Source organism: Euprymna scolopes, chromosome 3 (assembly GCF_053919585.1).
Source record: "Euprymna scolopes isolate OS-2025 chromosome 3, ASM5391958v1, whole genome shotgun sequence".
In the NCBI taxonomy this organism is placed as follows: domain Eukaryota; kingdom Metazoa; phylum Mollusca; class Cephalopoda; order Sepiida; family Sepiolidae; genus Euprymna; species Euprymna scolopes.
In genome coordinates, this window is record NC_136484.1 from 75,428,607 (window position 1) to 75,445,964 (window position 17,358).

Consider the following 17,358-nt stretch of genomic DNA (forward strand, 5'->3'; position numbering starts at 1 on the left):
AACAATAGTCTAAAGAGCAAAGTGTATTTTAATGTAATATTAAAATTACTAGTTTAATTAAAATACAGGGAAAGAAAAGTGCTCGTTGTAATTTAGATATATAATAAGCTCGATAGGTAAATATCCTAGAGCTAATTTAATATTTAGTAATGTGATTGATAATTTAAAAATCAAATTATAATTAAATTAAAAATTCGTTTCATAAGAAGGAACAACAACAAAATCAATTATTTGTACGATCGTTTCGGAAAACAATGTTTTTATTGTGGTAGACACCAAGTTACGCACAATAATTACACTGTGCAACAAATTTGAATTGAAAAAAAGTACAAGACATATAAGACCTGTTTCGGTGTAAGAAAAGTATGCTGATTCCAAATCTGACATTTATTTCTCTGGATTAGGTACCATTTTCATGTACTTTATTATTAATTATTTTGAAAAAAAAACCCACTGAATTCACCAGTTTAAACAACATTTGTCCTCTTAACTCTCTTGTGTAGAGTGTCATCATCCTTTTTTAAATTCCAGCAGTAATCTGCCAACATACCAGTGTTCCATGTTCCTTTAAAACGTTTTTCTATTAATGAAATATCTTGATGGAACCTTTCGCCATGTTCATCACTCACATGGCCAAGATTCTCAGCAAAAAAATCCAAATGAGAGTGGAGCACATGAACTTTTAGAGACATGTTACATCCCATATCATGAAAATGATGCAATAGATCATTCACAACTTGCACATAGTCTTCTGAACGATGTTTTCCCAGGAAGTTATCACAAACTTTCTTGAATGACTCAAAGGCACATTTTTCTTTTCTCGTGATATGTGTGTTAAAAGTTTCATCAAGAACAATTTTTCGAATTTGGGGACCTATGAAGATACCTTCTTTTATTTTAGCTCGACTTAATGAAGGAAACTTTTCTGCAAGATATGCAAATGCCAAGGAATCCTTGTCTAGTGCTTTCACAAACTGCTTGAACAAACCGAGTTTAATATGCAAAGGTGGTCAATAGATTCTATCACTTTGCAGAAGTAGTTTGTGCTTGATGTTATGTTTTCCTTGCTCAATTTCATCTCTAGTAGGCCAGTGCTTGCGTACAGTGTTCAGCTCTTGCTCTAGAGTCCCATAAGCACAAGAAGCAACAAAATTTAGTATAGCCTGGCTGAAGGCCAGTGAGCATGGCTATAACCTTGAAATCTGCACAAACATGCCATTTATGGACTTCATAATGTATGCTTGCTAAAATTGTTTTTAAATTTTCATATGATTCTTTCATGGTTGTGCTGTAAGCTATAGGAACAAATGGCAGGGTGTTCCCATTGTGAAGCAAAACAGCTTTTATGCTTTCCTTGGATGCATCTAAGAAAAGTCGCCAGTTGGTGTTATCATATTGTATTTCCAGCTGTTCAAAAAGTCTAACAATGTCATTGCAGAAGCATAAATCATCTGTCAAAGTGAACAAAACATGCAAGTTTTGTGCACGTTTTCTGTACAATGTTATTTTCACACCTTTTCTAAGAAGATTTCGTTCTTTAAGCCTTGATGCAAGAAGTTCACTTTTGTCTTTGGTTAAATAAAGATCTCTGCATAAGTCATTTAGAGCATCGTGAGAAAATAGTATTGGTTTATTATTGCTTTCTGAATTAGAAAATTCTACTGTTTCATCACTGTAATGTTCATCCCCACTGCTTGAACTCCACATTTCCTGATCAGGGGGTTTTGGTACAGGTAATTCTTTTGAGTGCTTAACTGGGCGCATTGCTGATTGCAAATTTGGGTAAACAATGTGTTTCTTTTTTTTTGCTGTTGTACAGCCCGTATAGTCTTGCTGACAAAAATAGCAATCATTAGAATGATCTTTCTGCTCTCGCCAAATCATTGGCACACCAAAATTCATGTGAACATTCTTTTTTGCATACCATGCGCTCAATGTTTTCACACATGTAAGGCAACAGGCATGAGGAGCCCATGACTTGTCTTGGTCTCCTATATCAAAATGAAAGTACGCCTTTTACAATTTCTTGATATGGCTGGTAATGCTGCGCCTTTCTTTAGCAAATGTTAATTCACCACATATGTAGCAGAATTAGCTTGGATCATTTTTGCACTGTCTTGAAGTCATCGTCAAAGCCTATACTGCATCTAAAGAATAAAGACAAGAAAAAAAGTAAATTGTTTTATAAAGAAAAATAAGGATTCCATAATGTGAACATGTTAAGCCATTATAAACGCCCACTAGCAAGTTATTAGATTTTTTTCGTACATAAAGTAAGGGGTTGATAAAATTTAATTTCTATTTTTTGCATTTAATTTAGTAAATTTTCAGAAAAGAATGTATAAAATGCCCCTTTATGTTTAAAACATTAAAATACGCAATAATCCGGTCTTTATTGTAGTTTTTAGTTAAAAAATACTTTATTAAATGGATATCTATTTTTAACCCTTAGATTTTTCCCGTGCCCTACAAATAAGGTTCTGAGGCAAGTTTTAGCTTCTTTTCCTTGATTTTTTTAGCCTACATTAAAAAATCCCTTTCTTGACGAATACCATGACTTTTCGGAAGGTGGTGAACACCAAACCATGTGCTACAGCATTATGTTTTTACTTTTGAAAAAATTAGCCCTTGGTCTAGAAAATATTATGCTAACTCTGTCATCTAGCTCTCTTAAATCTGGAAAAATAGCTCATTTCGGCTGACTTTAGCAAATAAATGATTCAAATAAATGATTTAACAAATAATGTACATAATATGTGTATATTAAACTGTGTTTTTCTCTTAAGATTTATAATTTAATACACATAATATGTGACTGCAAAGTCGTCAGTAACCCATTTTTGACGTTTTTACTGAAATTTACGACTGTGGCAATTTTGCACAAATTATACCTAATTCAACAAAAAGAAAGCCAGAAATAAAATTTCCTGTACTTTTTTTAGTGTTGCACAGTGTTATTACATATAGTTTTTTTATTAAACAAGGTTTCCTCATCAGCAAATATTGGAAAGGGTTTTATTTAATGTAGAAGACACCATAAATAAACCTAGCATTAAAGTAAGGTAGATGTATCTGGAAAAAAATTAAAATAAAGGTATGGATGTAAAACTTGATTAGGAAATTAATATGAGTCAGGGATAGAAATAAAATAGAGTAAAATATAAATATAAATTTGGTTTACGTACAATATTATGCATACATACATATACAAATACATACATGCATATATATGAAAAAGTATACAACATATATACACATATACATACACATATATACACAAAAACATACGTACAAATATTTACCTTTTAATTTTTCGCCTTTTGAAATCAGGAACTATGGTTAAAGTACTCATATAGATGCTTGCTATAGCTTTTCAGCTTATGAAATGATAAATTTTCAAAAAGAACGCTTGTGTAATAATTTATTTCCGTTAACGTATTTTTGATTAACGGACGCCAAGGTTTAGAATTCGAAAGAAATTGGAGGATAATGTTATTTGTATAATTAAATAATGTAAAGGGATAATTTGGCATATTTCTTTAATTAAAGAATGTAAGGGAGATAATTAGTCTAACTTAATTTACTACAGAATAATAAAAAAATTGTAATCTATTTTTACTAATAAGTAATTTTTAATGATTTAAGGTGGTTTATATTTATTAAATTTAAACCAACGTTTATGATTGCATGTGAATATTAGTCACTCTTTTGTATTTAATAGGGTGGTTGTATTTTTTATATCTTCATATTTCAAAATTTTTAGGGTCTCTTTTGTACATAGAGCACAGAATTTATCTCCTGGTTTATATGGTTTGCAAGATTCAATTACTTGCCATTTCAACTTGAAAGGAATATTGTTATTCTTGAATTGCCAAATATACTTGGATAGAGTAGTTTGGTTTGGCAGAGAGTTATTTTTGAAAGAATATTTGTGCGTTGAAATTCTATGTTTTATTAGGCCAGATGTGGAACCAAAATATATTGCCTCTTGTTTATTGTGATTATTTTCCGTTAGGTCTGGTGCTGGATTATTATATGGTGGGTTGGTTTGTAATTGATCGGTAGATTGGTTAAAGTTGGTTTCATTATTTAATCTGGTGGTTAAGTTATGGCTGTTAATAGATTCATGTAGATTTGGGGTTTTGGATACTGTGCAGATATAGATTACATTTTTAATTTTACATGAGCCTTGTAGGGGACATTTATTTTTTCTTCTACAGTTACAGTCTGCTATATTTTGTAAAGTTGTATTTTGTAGCTTATTAATTTTAAATTAAATCAATTAAAAATCTAATATATAAGGAACTTAATAAACATTACAAAACAACAAATAAATCAGCACTAAATAGAATAAATAACAACGCAAAAAACATTTTAACTAAACTTAAAATAAATAAATACACGGAAATAACGGTACCAGGTACCCCGAGATTTACTTTAAAAGACCACAAACACAGCTTTAATATTAACCCTACTATTAGACTCATTTTTCCCTCAAAATCAGATATAGGACTAGTTAGTAAAAACATATTAGCTAGAATTATCCCCCAAATTAAATCTATAATAAAATACCCACTATGGCAATCTTCCAACCAAGTAATCGACTGGTTTTCGAACATTCAAAATAAGAATAACGAATGAACAAAAAGACGAAAAGAAATGAACAAAAAAAATGGATGAAAAAAATGAACAAAAAATAAACAAAAAATAAACAAAAAATGAACGAAAAATTTTTTTTTAAATGGATGAAAGATCACTCAGTGTAAATTTTTATGAGAATTTATTTATTTTACTAGAAAAATAATTTTTAAAATTACTTGGGGTTTAAATATTGCAGAAACATACATTTTTTACTTGAAAAGTTTAGAAAACAAGAATAATTTTAAGTGAAATCTATGTATCCAGAGTAATATTTTATGTTTATTCCCTTTTTATAAATCCTTTTTAATGCAGACAACGGGGTGAACTTTCATTTTATGTTTTAAAAGCGAATAACAAAAACATTTTTCATTGTTGAAATCTCACACATGAATGTACATGTTGAATGAAGGTAATTGATTTCGACGAAAAATATCTGCTGTTGTTTATCTACTAGCATGTCTCCATGCACATTTGATGACGTCATCAAATTGATGATAAAATAATTATGCTATGGGATAACCGAGCACAGTAGAAAACATCATCTCTCAAATCTGAACCAATATTTGAAAGACACTTTTTCGTGTCTGTGTGAGTTCTTTATAAACTCCGAAACGGCTGAACCGTTTTTCTTTTGTTTTTGTTTTTGTTTTTTGTTTTTTTTTTTGTTTTTTTTTTTAAATTTCGCACAAATATATTTTATGCATCTGCAGTAAGCTTACATAGATTTTTTTATCGGAATGCCTCCGGTAAGTATTGAAAACTGATAATGGAAAAAATCAGATTGAAGATAGAACAGTCCGATTTTGACCAGAGTTAACAGCCTTATACAGCCCAAAATCATGAGTGAATTTCAGACATTTTATCATCACGCAAACATAAATGTTCAGCGTATAAAATTAACATTAGGTTCTTTGACGAGACAAAGGCGTTTTTTTTTTTTTTTTGGAAATGAATGTTTTTGTTTCGAGCACAAATGAACCATGATATTTGATTTTTGTATTTTAAAGTTTTTAAAATCAGCAGTAGATTCTTTACAGTCCAATGTAGATTACAGGTGGACTATGCCATCGCGAAGAGGCATGTGAAGCTTCCTCCCGATGTACCACGGTGGATCCCCGAGTAGAGCAAGCAATCGATTTGATTGAAAAATGGGCGACTTCATAGATTTCGATGACAATAAAGGTATTAGAAGTGTGGAACATTCATTTACCCTCATTTAATCCCAGATAAAGTCGAGGCTCCCTGCTAGTCAGAAATAGAGAGGTATCAAGAAATTATTTTATTTATAATATCTGTCACTCTAATGATCACGCCTACTAGGTGAACGCTTATACAACTGGGATTTAGTATATTCCTAGAAATTTGTGAATTTTCTTCTTTTATTGTTTTCTTCAATTATTATCGTCTGTTTCCGTTTACTTGATGACGTCTTGACAGATTATTTCGTTAGAGGATGATGTCATTTCATCCTTACGCTTCGTTTTCTGTTTCATTATTTTTTTTTAGTGTCTATTACTGCAATAATTATTCTTTCGGAGTTCTGCATTATGTATTTTTCTAATTCTTTTTTCGTGTAATCTACACTATCCTATATATAAACCAGTCTACTTCCTTCGTTTTTCCTTTTTACGTAGAATCGATCGGCATCATGCATTTTGCATGGCCATAAATTTTCTGGTCTTCTAGTTTAGATGCTGCTTATCTTCTTTGGTCCACCCTATAAACGGCCCAGCGTATCTTACTAGTAATAATGTCCATGTGTTTATTTCGTTTTATTAGGTTTCTACTATATAATTTAGTTTCTAGAAGTTTTCTTGTTTTTTTGTTTTTTTTAGGTATTCCTTTCTAATTTTCCTTTTCACTTCTGTTGCTTTGATAGTGTTTGCTTCCAGAATTCCCAAATATTTGTAGCTGTCATGGTCGCTTAATGCCCTAATCTCCGCTTGGTTAGGTAGTTCCACGTCTTCCGTTTACTCTAGGTTCCCCCTTTTTATAACTAGCAGTGCACACTTTATTATTATTGTTGTTGTTATTATTATTATTATTATTATTATTATTATTATTATTATTATTATATAGTAATTCATAACATCATAAGAAAGAACATATCGATTACAGAACTTAACAGGCTTCTGTATGCAGCGTCATACGTTATTGCGAATCGTCTTGGCTTATTACAGAAGAAAAAGGGAAAAATGAAGGATAGAAGGTCACACTGGCAGAGACGGCTTGAAGAAAGTATTAAACGGTGGTGAAAAAACATTGGTAGAATCGAAGAAATAGGAAAAGGAGTTAAACTAGGACAGAAAGCCAAGGACGAGCTTGAAAGGAGGTAGAGATTGCTGGAAAAGAGACCGCTGAAAGTCTAATAATGGTGAAAGAGATGGTCCACACTGGTGGTATGAAAATTAGGAACTTTGTTGGAAAAAGTGTTGCATTTCGGCAGAACAACCTTTTCCGGAACAATCAGTCTCAGCTGTATAAAGAATTAAATGGTAGTAAACAGGCGGGAAATAACAACACTCCAAATGCAAAAGATGCAAGGAAGTTCTGGAGTGGAATTTGGCCTGTCGAAGGGCGATATAATGAGAAGGCTAGCTGGTTGGGAGAGATCAAAGAAAAGCTATCAGAAATGCAGCAGGTAATCCTTCGTATGCCAGCCTTAACGTCATTGATGGTTAGGGTTAGGGTTAGGGTAACGTCATTGATCGTTATCTCAACGTTCTTAACGTTGAGATAACCATCAATGACGTTAAGGCTGGCATACGAAGGATTACAAACTGGGAGGCACCTGGTCCAGATGGAGTGATGGGCTTCTGGTATAAGCAGTTTCCATGCCTTTATCCACCTATAGCTGCTGCTCTGCAAAGGATTGCAGAGTCGGGAGATGTCCCTGATTGGCTTGTGAAGGGAAGAAACACTGACTAGGAAAGATCATGTAAAAGGAACAGATACCAATAATTATAGACCAATTACATGTCCGCCATTGATGTGGAAACTGTTGACTGGAATATTTGCAGAAAAATTTTATGAACATCTTGAGAGTAATGGTGTTTTTCCTGACGAACGAAAGGGGTGCCGGAAAGGCTCGAGAGGTACTAAAGAGTAACTATTAATTGATAAAGCAATAATGCAGGATGCGAAGATGATGAAGAGGAATCTGAGCGTAGCATGGATCGATTACAGAAAGACTTATGACATGGCTCCTCATTCATGCATACGCGAAACACTATTGATGATGAAGGTTGCTGAGAAAGTGGTACGGCTTTTGGAGACAAGTATGGCTTAATAGAAAACGTTGCTGACAGCAAACAGAGAGGAAATGGGGCAGGTTGGCATTAAACGTGGGATATTTCAAGAGGATTCGTTATCGCCACTTCTTTTGGTAATGATAATGATGCCACTGAGCATCCTCTTGAAGAGAGAAAAACTGGGGTATAACTTTGGATCTGGTGACAGACGCCTCAACCATCTACTGTTTATGGATGATTTGAAAATATTCGGTAGAAATGAAAAGAAATGAAGAGACTGGTATAACTTGTGGATACATACCTAGAAGACATTGGGATGGAGCTTGGGATTAGTAAATGTGCGATGCTGGTGATGAAAAGAGGAGTAAATGTTCATTCGAATGAATAGTGCTGCCAAATGGAGAAATCATGAAAGAAATAGAAGATACAGAGTATAAGTATTTGGTTGTGCTGGAGGGTGTAGGCATCATGAACAGAGAAATGAAGGAAAAAGTTAGGAAGGAGTATCTTAGAAGAGTGAAACTAATTTCAAAGTCGAAACTGTATGGAGGAAACCTAATGAAAGCAGTAAATGCATGGACAGTCAGTGTTTTGAGATACAGTGCGGGAATTTTAGAATGGTCTGACAAGGATTTGCAGACCATAGATATCAAAACAAGAAAAGTTTTAGCAATGTTTGGTATATTTCACATTCGAAGTAGCGTAGTACGGCTGTATCAAAAGAGGAAAAATGGTGGGATTGAAAAGTGTAAAAGATTGTGTTAGAACTGAGGAGATGTCGTTGAAGGAACATGTGGTTAGAAGTGAGGAGTGGATGCTTAAGGTTGTGGCCAATGAAGTGGAGGTATGTAAGACCAAGGCTGATTATGTGAAACGTATGGATAGAGAAAGGTCAGAGGAACTGGCTAGGAAGAAAATGCATGGAAGGTTCTTCCAGGATATAGCAGAAGTGGCTGATGACATGGCAATGGCTTAGAGCTGGGTATCTCGCTAAGAGTACTGAAGATTTGTTTGTGCAGCACAAGAGCATGCATTAGGAACACATCCAGTGTAGCAGCAAGTCCTGGAAACATCAACCTGAAAGAACAGTTGGAAATGACATATACCATACATTACGACCATGTTATCCCTACTACCACCTACCTTGAAAATGCTGCTGTGAAACCTGACAGTTATATGGAATAAGTCAGAGAGAGTTGCAACCTTGATTGAAGTGAGTGTTCCTAATAATGGCGGTCCTAACAGAGCTGAAAGAGAGAAACAGAGCAAATACCAAGGTCTCATGCATGATATGAAAAGAAACTGGAACCTAAAGGGGATATCGATCATACCAGTTATCATAGGTGCCACAGGACTTATGAAGAAGAATCTGAAGTCCTACCTAACTAATATTCCTTGTGAACCAATTGCAAAAGAGATTCAGACAATTGCACTTAAGGGAACAGCGAGGATACTAAAAAGAGCTCTCGGTTGGTTTCAATAAAAAAGCGGGGCAATGTTGGCAGCTGGTTTGGCTGCCCCGTACCCAGCATTACAATCTTCAAAGGAAGAAAAATAAAAAAAATAAAAAAATAAAACACGATTAGGAGAGGAAGTTGCTCTAGAATGCCGGATTTGTGGTAAGACCTCAGAGTCAATTGCACACCTTGCAGCAGGGTGTAGTGGACTGGCCCAGAGAGAGTACCGCAAAAGATACGATCGCATGGGACTCCGGATACATTTGGAAGGTGTGTAAAAGGGTTGGGGTGAAGTGTGCTGGAAAATGGTTTGACGAGGTGCCTGATGAAGTGAAAACAAGTGAAGATGGAAAGGTAGAGGTATGGTGGGACAAAAGTTTCATAAGGACCAAGCAATTGGAACATAATCGTACGGATTTGGTCGTCATTGATAAGGTCTCAAAAAACTGACAGATTGGTGACTTCTCAGTACCCTGGTACAGGAATGTGAGCGATAAGGAGAATGAGAAGTGGGGCAATTATTCTTCATTGGCCTTGGCGATAAGGCGTATACACGGGGTTAAAACACAAATAATCCCAGTCATAGTTGGTACACTAGGAGTAGTAACAAGTCGTCTGGAAGGACAATTGAAAAAATTACAAATCCCCGATGTTTTAGGCGGGCTTCAAACCTCTGAAATTATAGGTACCACCAACATCCTTAGGAAAACCCTTGATCTTTAAAGCTCCTGGTTTGAAGCCGGGATTAAGGGAAATCCTCTGGAAATGAATCCCATCCCTTTCCAGAGAGACGTTCATAAACGAAATCAGAATTATTATTATTATTATTATTATTATTATTATTATTCACATTCACATTCACATTCACATTCACATTCACATTCACTCGTTAGGAGTTTTCACAAGCAATCATCAAAGAATATTCTTTAAGAACAACTTGTGGTGTTCCCTGAGGTGGCAACAAGTCGCTCCAGATTTCCAGTATTATCCACCTCGTTTGATACCATTTGAAATTTAATTTGCGTTATCGCAACAATCGTTTACCATTGATTTCTCGTTAGTAGAAGCCATTGGTCCTTACTGTAATTCGAGTGGCAATAAGCCTCCCCAGGGTTGCAGTCCTCTTTTCACTCATCCAGTGGAGGCCTGGTTAGTACTTTCTCTCCTCGATCTTTCCAGCCTCCTTTATCCTTCGACTATTATGCGGTGCCAGCGTGCTGACGCTAGTTTTTTGAGGGAGAGAAAGAGAGAGGAGAAGAAAAGGGAGAAAATAAAAAGGAGAAAAGAAAAAGGGGGAAAGAAAAAGGGGGAAATAGGGGAGGAAGAGGAAGTGGTGGAAGGGGGAATAATCGCTTTTGGTGTAGCAGTTCTTTTGATCAGGCTTTAGTTTGTTTTTTTTCTGTTTAGTTTATATATACCGGTTAGTATTTGTCACTCATCTGGACTAGTTGCTGCACTCAAGGGTTTTTCTTAAGATTTTAGCTGTTTTCACCATTACCGTTCATTGCATAATCTAAATTTCCCACTTCGATTTCGATTTCTTTTAACCTGTTTTCCAACTGTTCCTAATGTTGCTACAATTATTGGTATTATATTAATATTATAATTTTTTCAGTGTATATTTTTAATTAGAATTCATTATTGAGATGAGTATTAGTTATTAATTTATTTATTGCGGACTATTCTCCTCATCTTTATATTAGATTCGGAGTTCCCATCCCGTCGCGGTTACCACCTGACGAATGCCAAAGGAATAGTTGGTCGAAACGTCGTGAAAGAACAACTAATGAAGATGAGGATAATAATAATAAATAAAAATTAATAATTTTCTCAGGTTCTATATTAGTTTAAGTTCCGCATAGTTGTTTCGTTTTTCTGTCTCTTTGATGTTCACCCTGTAGGCTGCTGTGACGGTAAAATCTATAATTTGGCAGTTTTTTCCTTCTTGTTAATTATTATAACATTCGATCTTTTTACTTGTACGGGTTTATCTGTTTGTATCTCCATGTCCACAAACATTTTGTAGTTTCTGTTTTCATGCACTGTTTCTGGCTTGTGTTTGAACCATTTATCAGGATGTTGGATGTGTAGTCATCTGCAGAGTTACCAGTATATTTCCTTCCCTATGTAGTCGTGCCTGTACTTAAGCTAGATTACTGAATTTACTTAATCTGTGGTTTTCTGTTTCGTCTCTTTGTCCGCAGAGTCTACATTTACTGTTTTCTTGTGTTTTATCTATTTTATCATCAATATGGTTGTTCCGTGCGGATCTCAGTAGGGATCCTGTTTCTCTATTCATGTTTTCTTTTTCGTAGCCACATCCAGGTGCTTTCATGGTTCTCATCTTTTGTTATTTTGATAAATCGCGTTGCAGCTCTTTCTCTTCACACTTTTATTTTCTTATCTTTTTATTTTTTTTGTTTTTTATCAATTTCTGTATTGTTGTTCTTGGTCATATTTCTCTCTGCGGTCACCAATCTTTCTGTGTTTTGACTTATATACTTTGCCAAGTCTTTTTGTGCCTTCTACACAGTTTTCTACGTTTATACGTCCCTGTGCTTCTTCGCTCCTTTTCACATCGTGTGACACGACCGTCCCACGAGGCGGTTAAGCTTCTCAAAAGAGAAAGCGAAAACTTAAAATTCACTACAAAAACCGGAAAACGTGACTCTTTATCAAATATGGTTCGCCCGAGCGACCGCAAAAATCCCTGCTGAGAGAAAATAAAATAATAAATAACTGTTTAATCAATGAACAACAATGTAATTTTAAAGCTTGAGCGAAAACATATTCGGTGAGCCGGTGCAAATAATGAGAATTCATATTTTAGAGAATGAATGTTTACACCTCGAGGACAGCTCACCTGACCTGGGATCACGGGTGTGACCTCGGAGGCTGATAAACCGCTCGCAAACTTGCAGGTGGAATTCGTGTGGGAATTCTAAGGGGACCAATCAAAACATGGTGGAAGTTGGCACTATCGTGGTTCATTGGTTGGGAAACCACCCAACTTCCCCCACCCCAGCATCATGTGCTGAGCTAAGATGTTGGGAAGTGAGAGTTAGAGTTTAGAGTTAGAGTTGAGATTGATCGAATTTGAGAGCCGAATTATCGCTTCCCCCCTCTCCACGACGTTTCGTATCACTAACACCGCACTGCTAAAAAGAAAGAAAGAAAACATAAAAATTGTCGACTTTTACGGACGCATTACTTGTGAACTGTAAAGAACAATTGTACACACACATCTATATATATTCTTTTTTGTGTGAGAATTAATCAGTAGACAACCAAGAAGCTGAGTTTGTATGGTTCCCCCCTGTGAATTGAGTTAGCTTCATGCCGGAAGGCGAATTGTGAGTTATTGTTTCTTTTTCCTTAGCGTGCGACCGACCAGCGAGGCGACGGCATATCAACCCTGACGCTAGAGGAAATGGCAAGCACCGGCTGCGAATTGAAGATCGACAAGTGCAACTAACGGATCATACAACATTAAAAAGGTTATATCTGGTCATTGTCGATCAAAATAGTGACTCGGACGAACGAATTAAGAATTAGATGACGAAGAATGCAAATGCGTATTTCTCATCATATGGATGCGAGCTTATTTGTGCTAGGATTTTATTTTTTATGTATATACTTTAAAATTCTACTTTTGAATTATGTGGAAATAAGCAAGAATACTGACTACTTTACAACTAAATGCTGTAATGATGTTTTCACAGAAAGGAAAAAATCAATTAGTATTTCAATAATTGCAAAAGTAGAAATAAAACAGATTCACCACAGACTGTAAGTAATATTTTAGGCTATAGTTTATGATCGTTTTTTTCTGATCAATACAGATGAATAACTATTTTTCCAATGGCACTAAGAGCCCTGTAAAATAATCTAGGATAATGTTAATTCATAATCAAAAAATCACAATCACGTTTTAACACAGGAAATGTAAAATAAAATAGGAAGGAAAAATAGTTTTTCAAAGAGTCTTAGATTTACCACAAAATGAAGCAATAATAGGAGAGACAATGTGTGCTCATTTATCGAATTTCTACTCTGAAAGTCCATAAAATAAGCCATAACAATGCCCCTTCAGGATCAAAGGCTAAAATCGCATTACGATGCAAGAAAGGAAAATTAAAGAAAAAGAATCAAGCTTTCAAAGAGCGTTTGACTAGCAAAACGATGTTACAACACGACTATTATCCTCATCTTCATTAGGTGTTCTTTCACGACGTTTCGGCCAACTATTCCCTTGGCCTTCGTCAGGTGGTAACCGCAACTGGATGAGAACTCCGAATCTAATATATTTGAGGTTATGAGTATTGAACGTCAAAAAACATCATTTTTACACCAACCCAATATTAAAGATGGCGTGTAGGAATTTAGAAGTATAAAATTGACAACATATGATGTAGACCTCAGTCAATGAAAATGTCATGGATATGCTTGGAAAATTAAATAATAATAGATTAGATGTTCCAATGATTTTCAATATTCACTAACAAAGGATTATGTTATATATTGCATGAAGCTGTTGAAGAAATAACTGCTTCGGACTTTACCGAACATCTTCTGTTTTGGCAACACTCCTTTTGTGTTCTGCCATAACAGGTGGGTAGAGGGTAAAATCAAGTGATTATCTGAATGGAAAGCCGAGAAAAATGATTGCCTACTCTTTATTTCTTGTTACAGAAGATTTGTAATTTAAGTTGTATTTTTTAACGAGCTTTTTGATATTTAAATGATAGGTAAGTTCGTTTGTTTATCATTACCTATGTCTGTCAGATAACTCTCTCTCTCTCTCTCTCTCTCTCTCTCACACTCTCTCTCTCTCTTTCATTATATTATCAGTACATTATTCTAGACTGCGGACAAAACCATCCTTTTTATCTATCATCAACTATCAAATTGAATTATTTGCTCAAATATATCAGCCTTAGGTCACCACCCTAACTTATACTTTGCGATGGAATTTCTTTTTATGTTTAATATTATGCTTGAAACATTTAAATTGATTCATAAACGAATTTCTGTATTTTTGCAATAGCTAAATGATAATACAGTATCCTAAATACTAAACACAGAACTTTATATAAAAACAATCTCAGCTTTGTTATGTGTGTGTCATTTTCGCTAGTGAATGTTAAAATGTCGGTTACAAATGCTTATATAATAGACATTTTTAACAGGATTTTACTTCTCCTGTAGCACGATGATTATAATTCGCCATCAATTCATACATAGGCATGATAAAAACCTCACAGTAAAACTATTTTCATTTCACTATCGAATTTCAATCGTTATCCAGTATTAAACACAAGATTTAGCGTAAACGGAACCTAATATCATCAATATGAAAGTTAGAAAATAACACTAAACGCATCTCAAGAATGTATACTCCAAGCAGTTATTAATATCCTAAATGGCATATATCTTAAATATGCACGATTTATCCTATTTAAGAATAACAAATATATTGGATACAAAAATGTGCTACCTGTTTTAGACAAACCTAATTGCAGAAACTCGAAAGAAATGTCTAAGACACAAAAAAATGATAATTTTAAAAAACAACTGTGCTGGAAATAATTACATTTCTGCTTTGCATTAGCAGTATTTAAATTTGCCTCAGGTCTGCAAAATATTCTTAATTTTTAATTATAAATTTGCAAATGATTTTAAACTTGACAAACTTGCAGACAAAATGTGAAACACATAATAAATGAATCTAAGTCACTTGTATAACTAAAATTTAAGCACAATATATTTTTGCAAGAAAGAAATTTTTCCTCAAAATGTTATATAACTGCAATCCCGACAAATCCATAGACCAGCAATTAAAATGTATCTCTAATGCTAAACATGGGATTTTATAACGATTCATTAAAATGTATATTTAAAATCTAATACAAGATCTGCAAGTAACTCTAATATAAAGCCTAATAAAGCTTTAAAATAGAATTCCACGAAAAGAAAATGGTAAATGAGTTGTCAAGATGGCTTTGGAAAATGCACAATTATTAAGCTTACTTTCGTACTAATCTATCTTTCAAACAGAAGTATTTTGTGTTTTAAAGGAATTAACCAACTTTCAACAAGCTGAAGAAATGCATTAGTTTAACTACTGACGGGTGACGATAATTATCTGATAACCGATACGAACTGGCAGCCTCCATATGCCAAGTTTGAATCTAGTTTGTTCCACAGAAACGCTTTTACTTAGGATATTAGCAACCTTTTTATGGTTCCTCCTGTATGCACTCCCTGTCTTTTTCGTTGAATTCTAACTAGAAAGATATCGAGAAAACCAATCACCTAATTCATGCAAAATACACGAACGATTTATGCAACTCTTTTTGTCCAGCTACTATTGTCGTTGTAATTATTTAGATAATGTCTACCTGCTAATAGCCTCAATTAAGTTCTTACCATACATATAAAATACATAGAAGATTCTACCAAGTCTGTTGCAAATAAAGTGAATAGTAAATTTCTCACACCTGACAGTATCCTATACCTATATAAAGCCATCATTTGCGCATGCATGGAGCATTGTTATTACGTCTGGGTTGGTGCATTAACAGCCAATTTTTTCTTTTTAGATCAGGTCCAAAAATAGTATCTTATCTAATTGGTCTCGTTTTATCTACCAAGCACCACCCTCTGTCCCATCGCCGCAATGTTGCATCCATGTACTTGTTTTACAAGTACTTTTACTGCACTTGTACCCTGTCAACGTAAATACACCCGACAAACCTGATAGGCAACAAAACGCATTAACACATAAATATAACGCGAAAAATATCTTGCTGCACAAATCCCCACTAAGGATGCCTCCTATGAATCTGGTCTTTAATACGAGTAGGCCTTTACATCTTAGTGGCAATATATATGTTTTAGGAGAATAAAAGTAAAAAAATGTGCTGATTATTTAACTGGACAAACGTGTGCATTCGATCCGTGTCCACTTTCTAATCGAGAAGACATAATTACAAAGTCCATCGGAAAACTACCGCGTACCTCCTAATAGAAGATGATGACAGTGACACGTAACTTCTTACAATTATTAGACACTGTGGTTCGTTATAATTGAACTTGTTTCTTCTTAATGTAAAGCCGATGATAATAGTTACCTTGCTGGCCGGATTGATAATGTTGCTTTTACTTTGATGACGTCATCGGTATTCGTATGTTTCATAAAAATTGCACATCTTTTGAATGTTCTTGTTTTATATTATATAACGGTTTACTGTATTCGAATCATGGAAGAACGGTGCTGATTCTTAAATAGCAAGTGATGTATGTAAATGTTAGAAAATACTGACTCGAGTTAAAACACCTAAAGAGTCAGGTTGATCATGTTTGCCTTTTACCATCAATTATTCCATCTGCTATAAATATAAACAAGTAGATATGAATTATGAAATTACAAAATGATATTGAAATTATATATTTTATATATTTGGCTCAAAGCTATTCGAACATATAACATATTTTGTATCTACTGATGCCGATAGATCCCAAACTCTTTAACTGAGATGAAGAACATATAGTGTAAAATATTTTAAACCAAGTGTCTGCGTCGGCAGATAAACAATTAAGATTATATAATAAGTCAATTCCTTGAACAGAAAAACTGGAAGGAGCAAGAGCTTCATATTGTATTATGTTTGTGTAATATTTTAGTAAACATTTACGAATATATATGTAAGTATGTATGTATGTATGTGTGTTCGTGTGTGTATATATATTCAGAATAGTTAATATATACACACACACACACACACACACATATATATATATATATACACTTGTGCCCGATATTATTCATACCCCCCTTGAAAATTGAGTTTATTAGGTGTAACTTTTGTAAGAATTTATTGTCTACGTCCATATTGATACATATTCTTAATAAACCTCTTCTGATCATTTTCGTCATTTTAAAATCTCGGGATACTTGTAATAAAAGAAATATACAGCTATTTATAAAATCTGCAATGTTCAAAAAT

General features: G+C 34.2%; 1 long non-coding RNA gene across 1 annotated transcript; it reads right to left on the reverse strand.

Annotated features, from left to right (window-relative positions):
- Nucleotides 1-230: 230 nt before the first annotated feature.
- Nucleotides 231-9,421, reverse strand: LOC145256303 (uncharacterized). Its single transcript, XR_013863970.1, has 2 exons — nt 9,036-9,421; nt 231-2,147 (listed from the first exon to the last, which is right to left on the reverse strand). It is a non-coding gene; the product is annotated as an uncharacterized LOC145256303 (long non-coding RNA).
- Nucleotides 9,422-17,358: the final 7,937 nt, after the last annotated feature.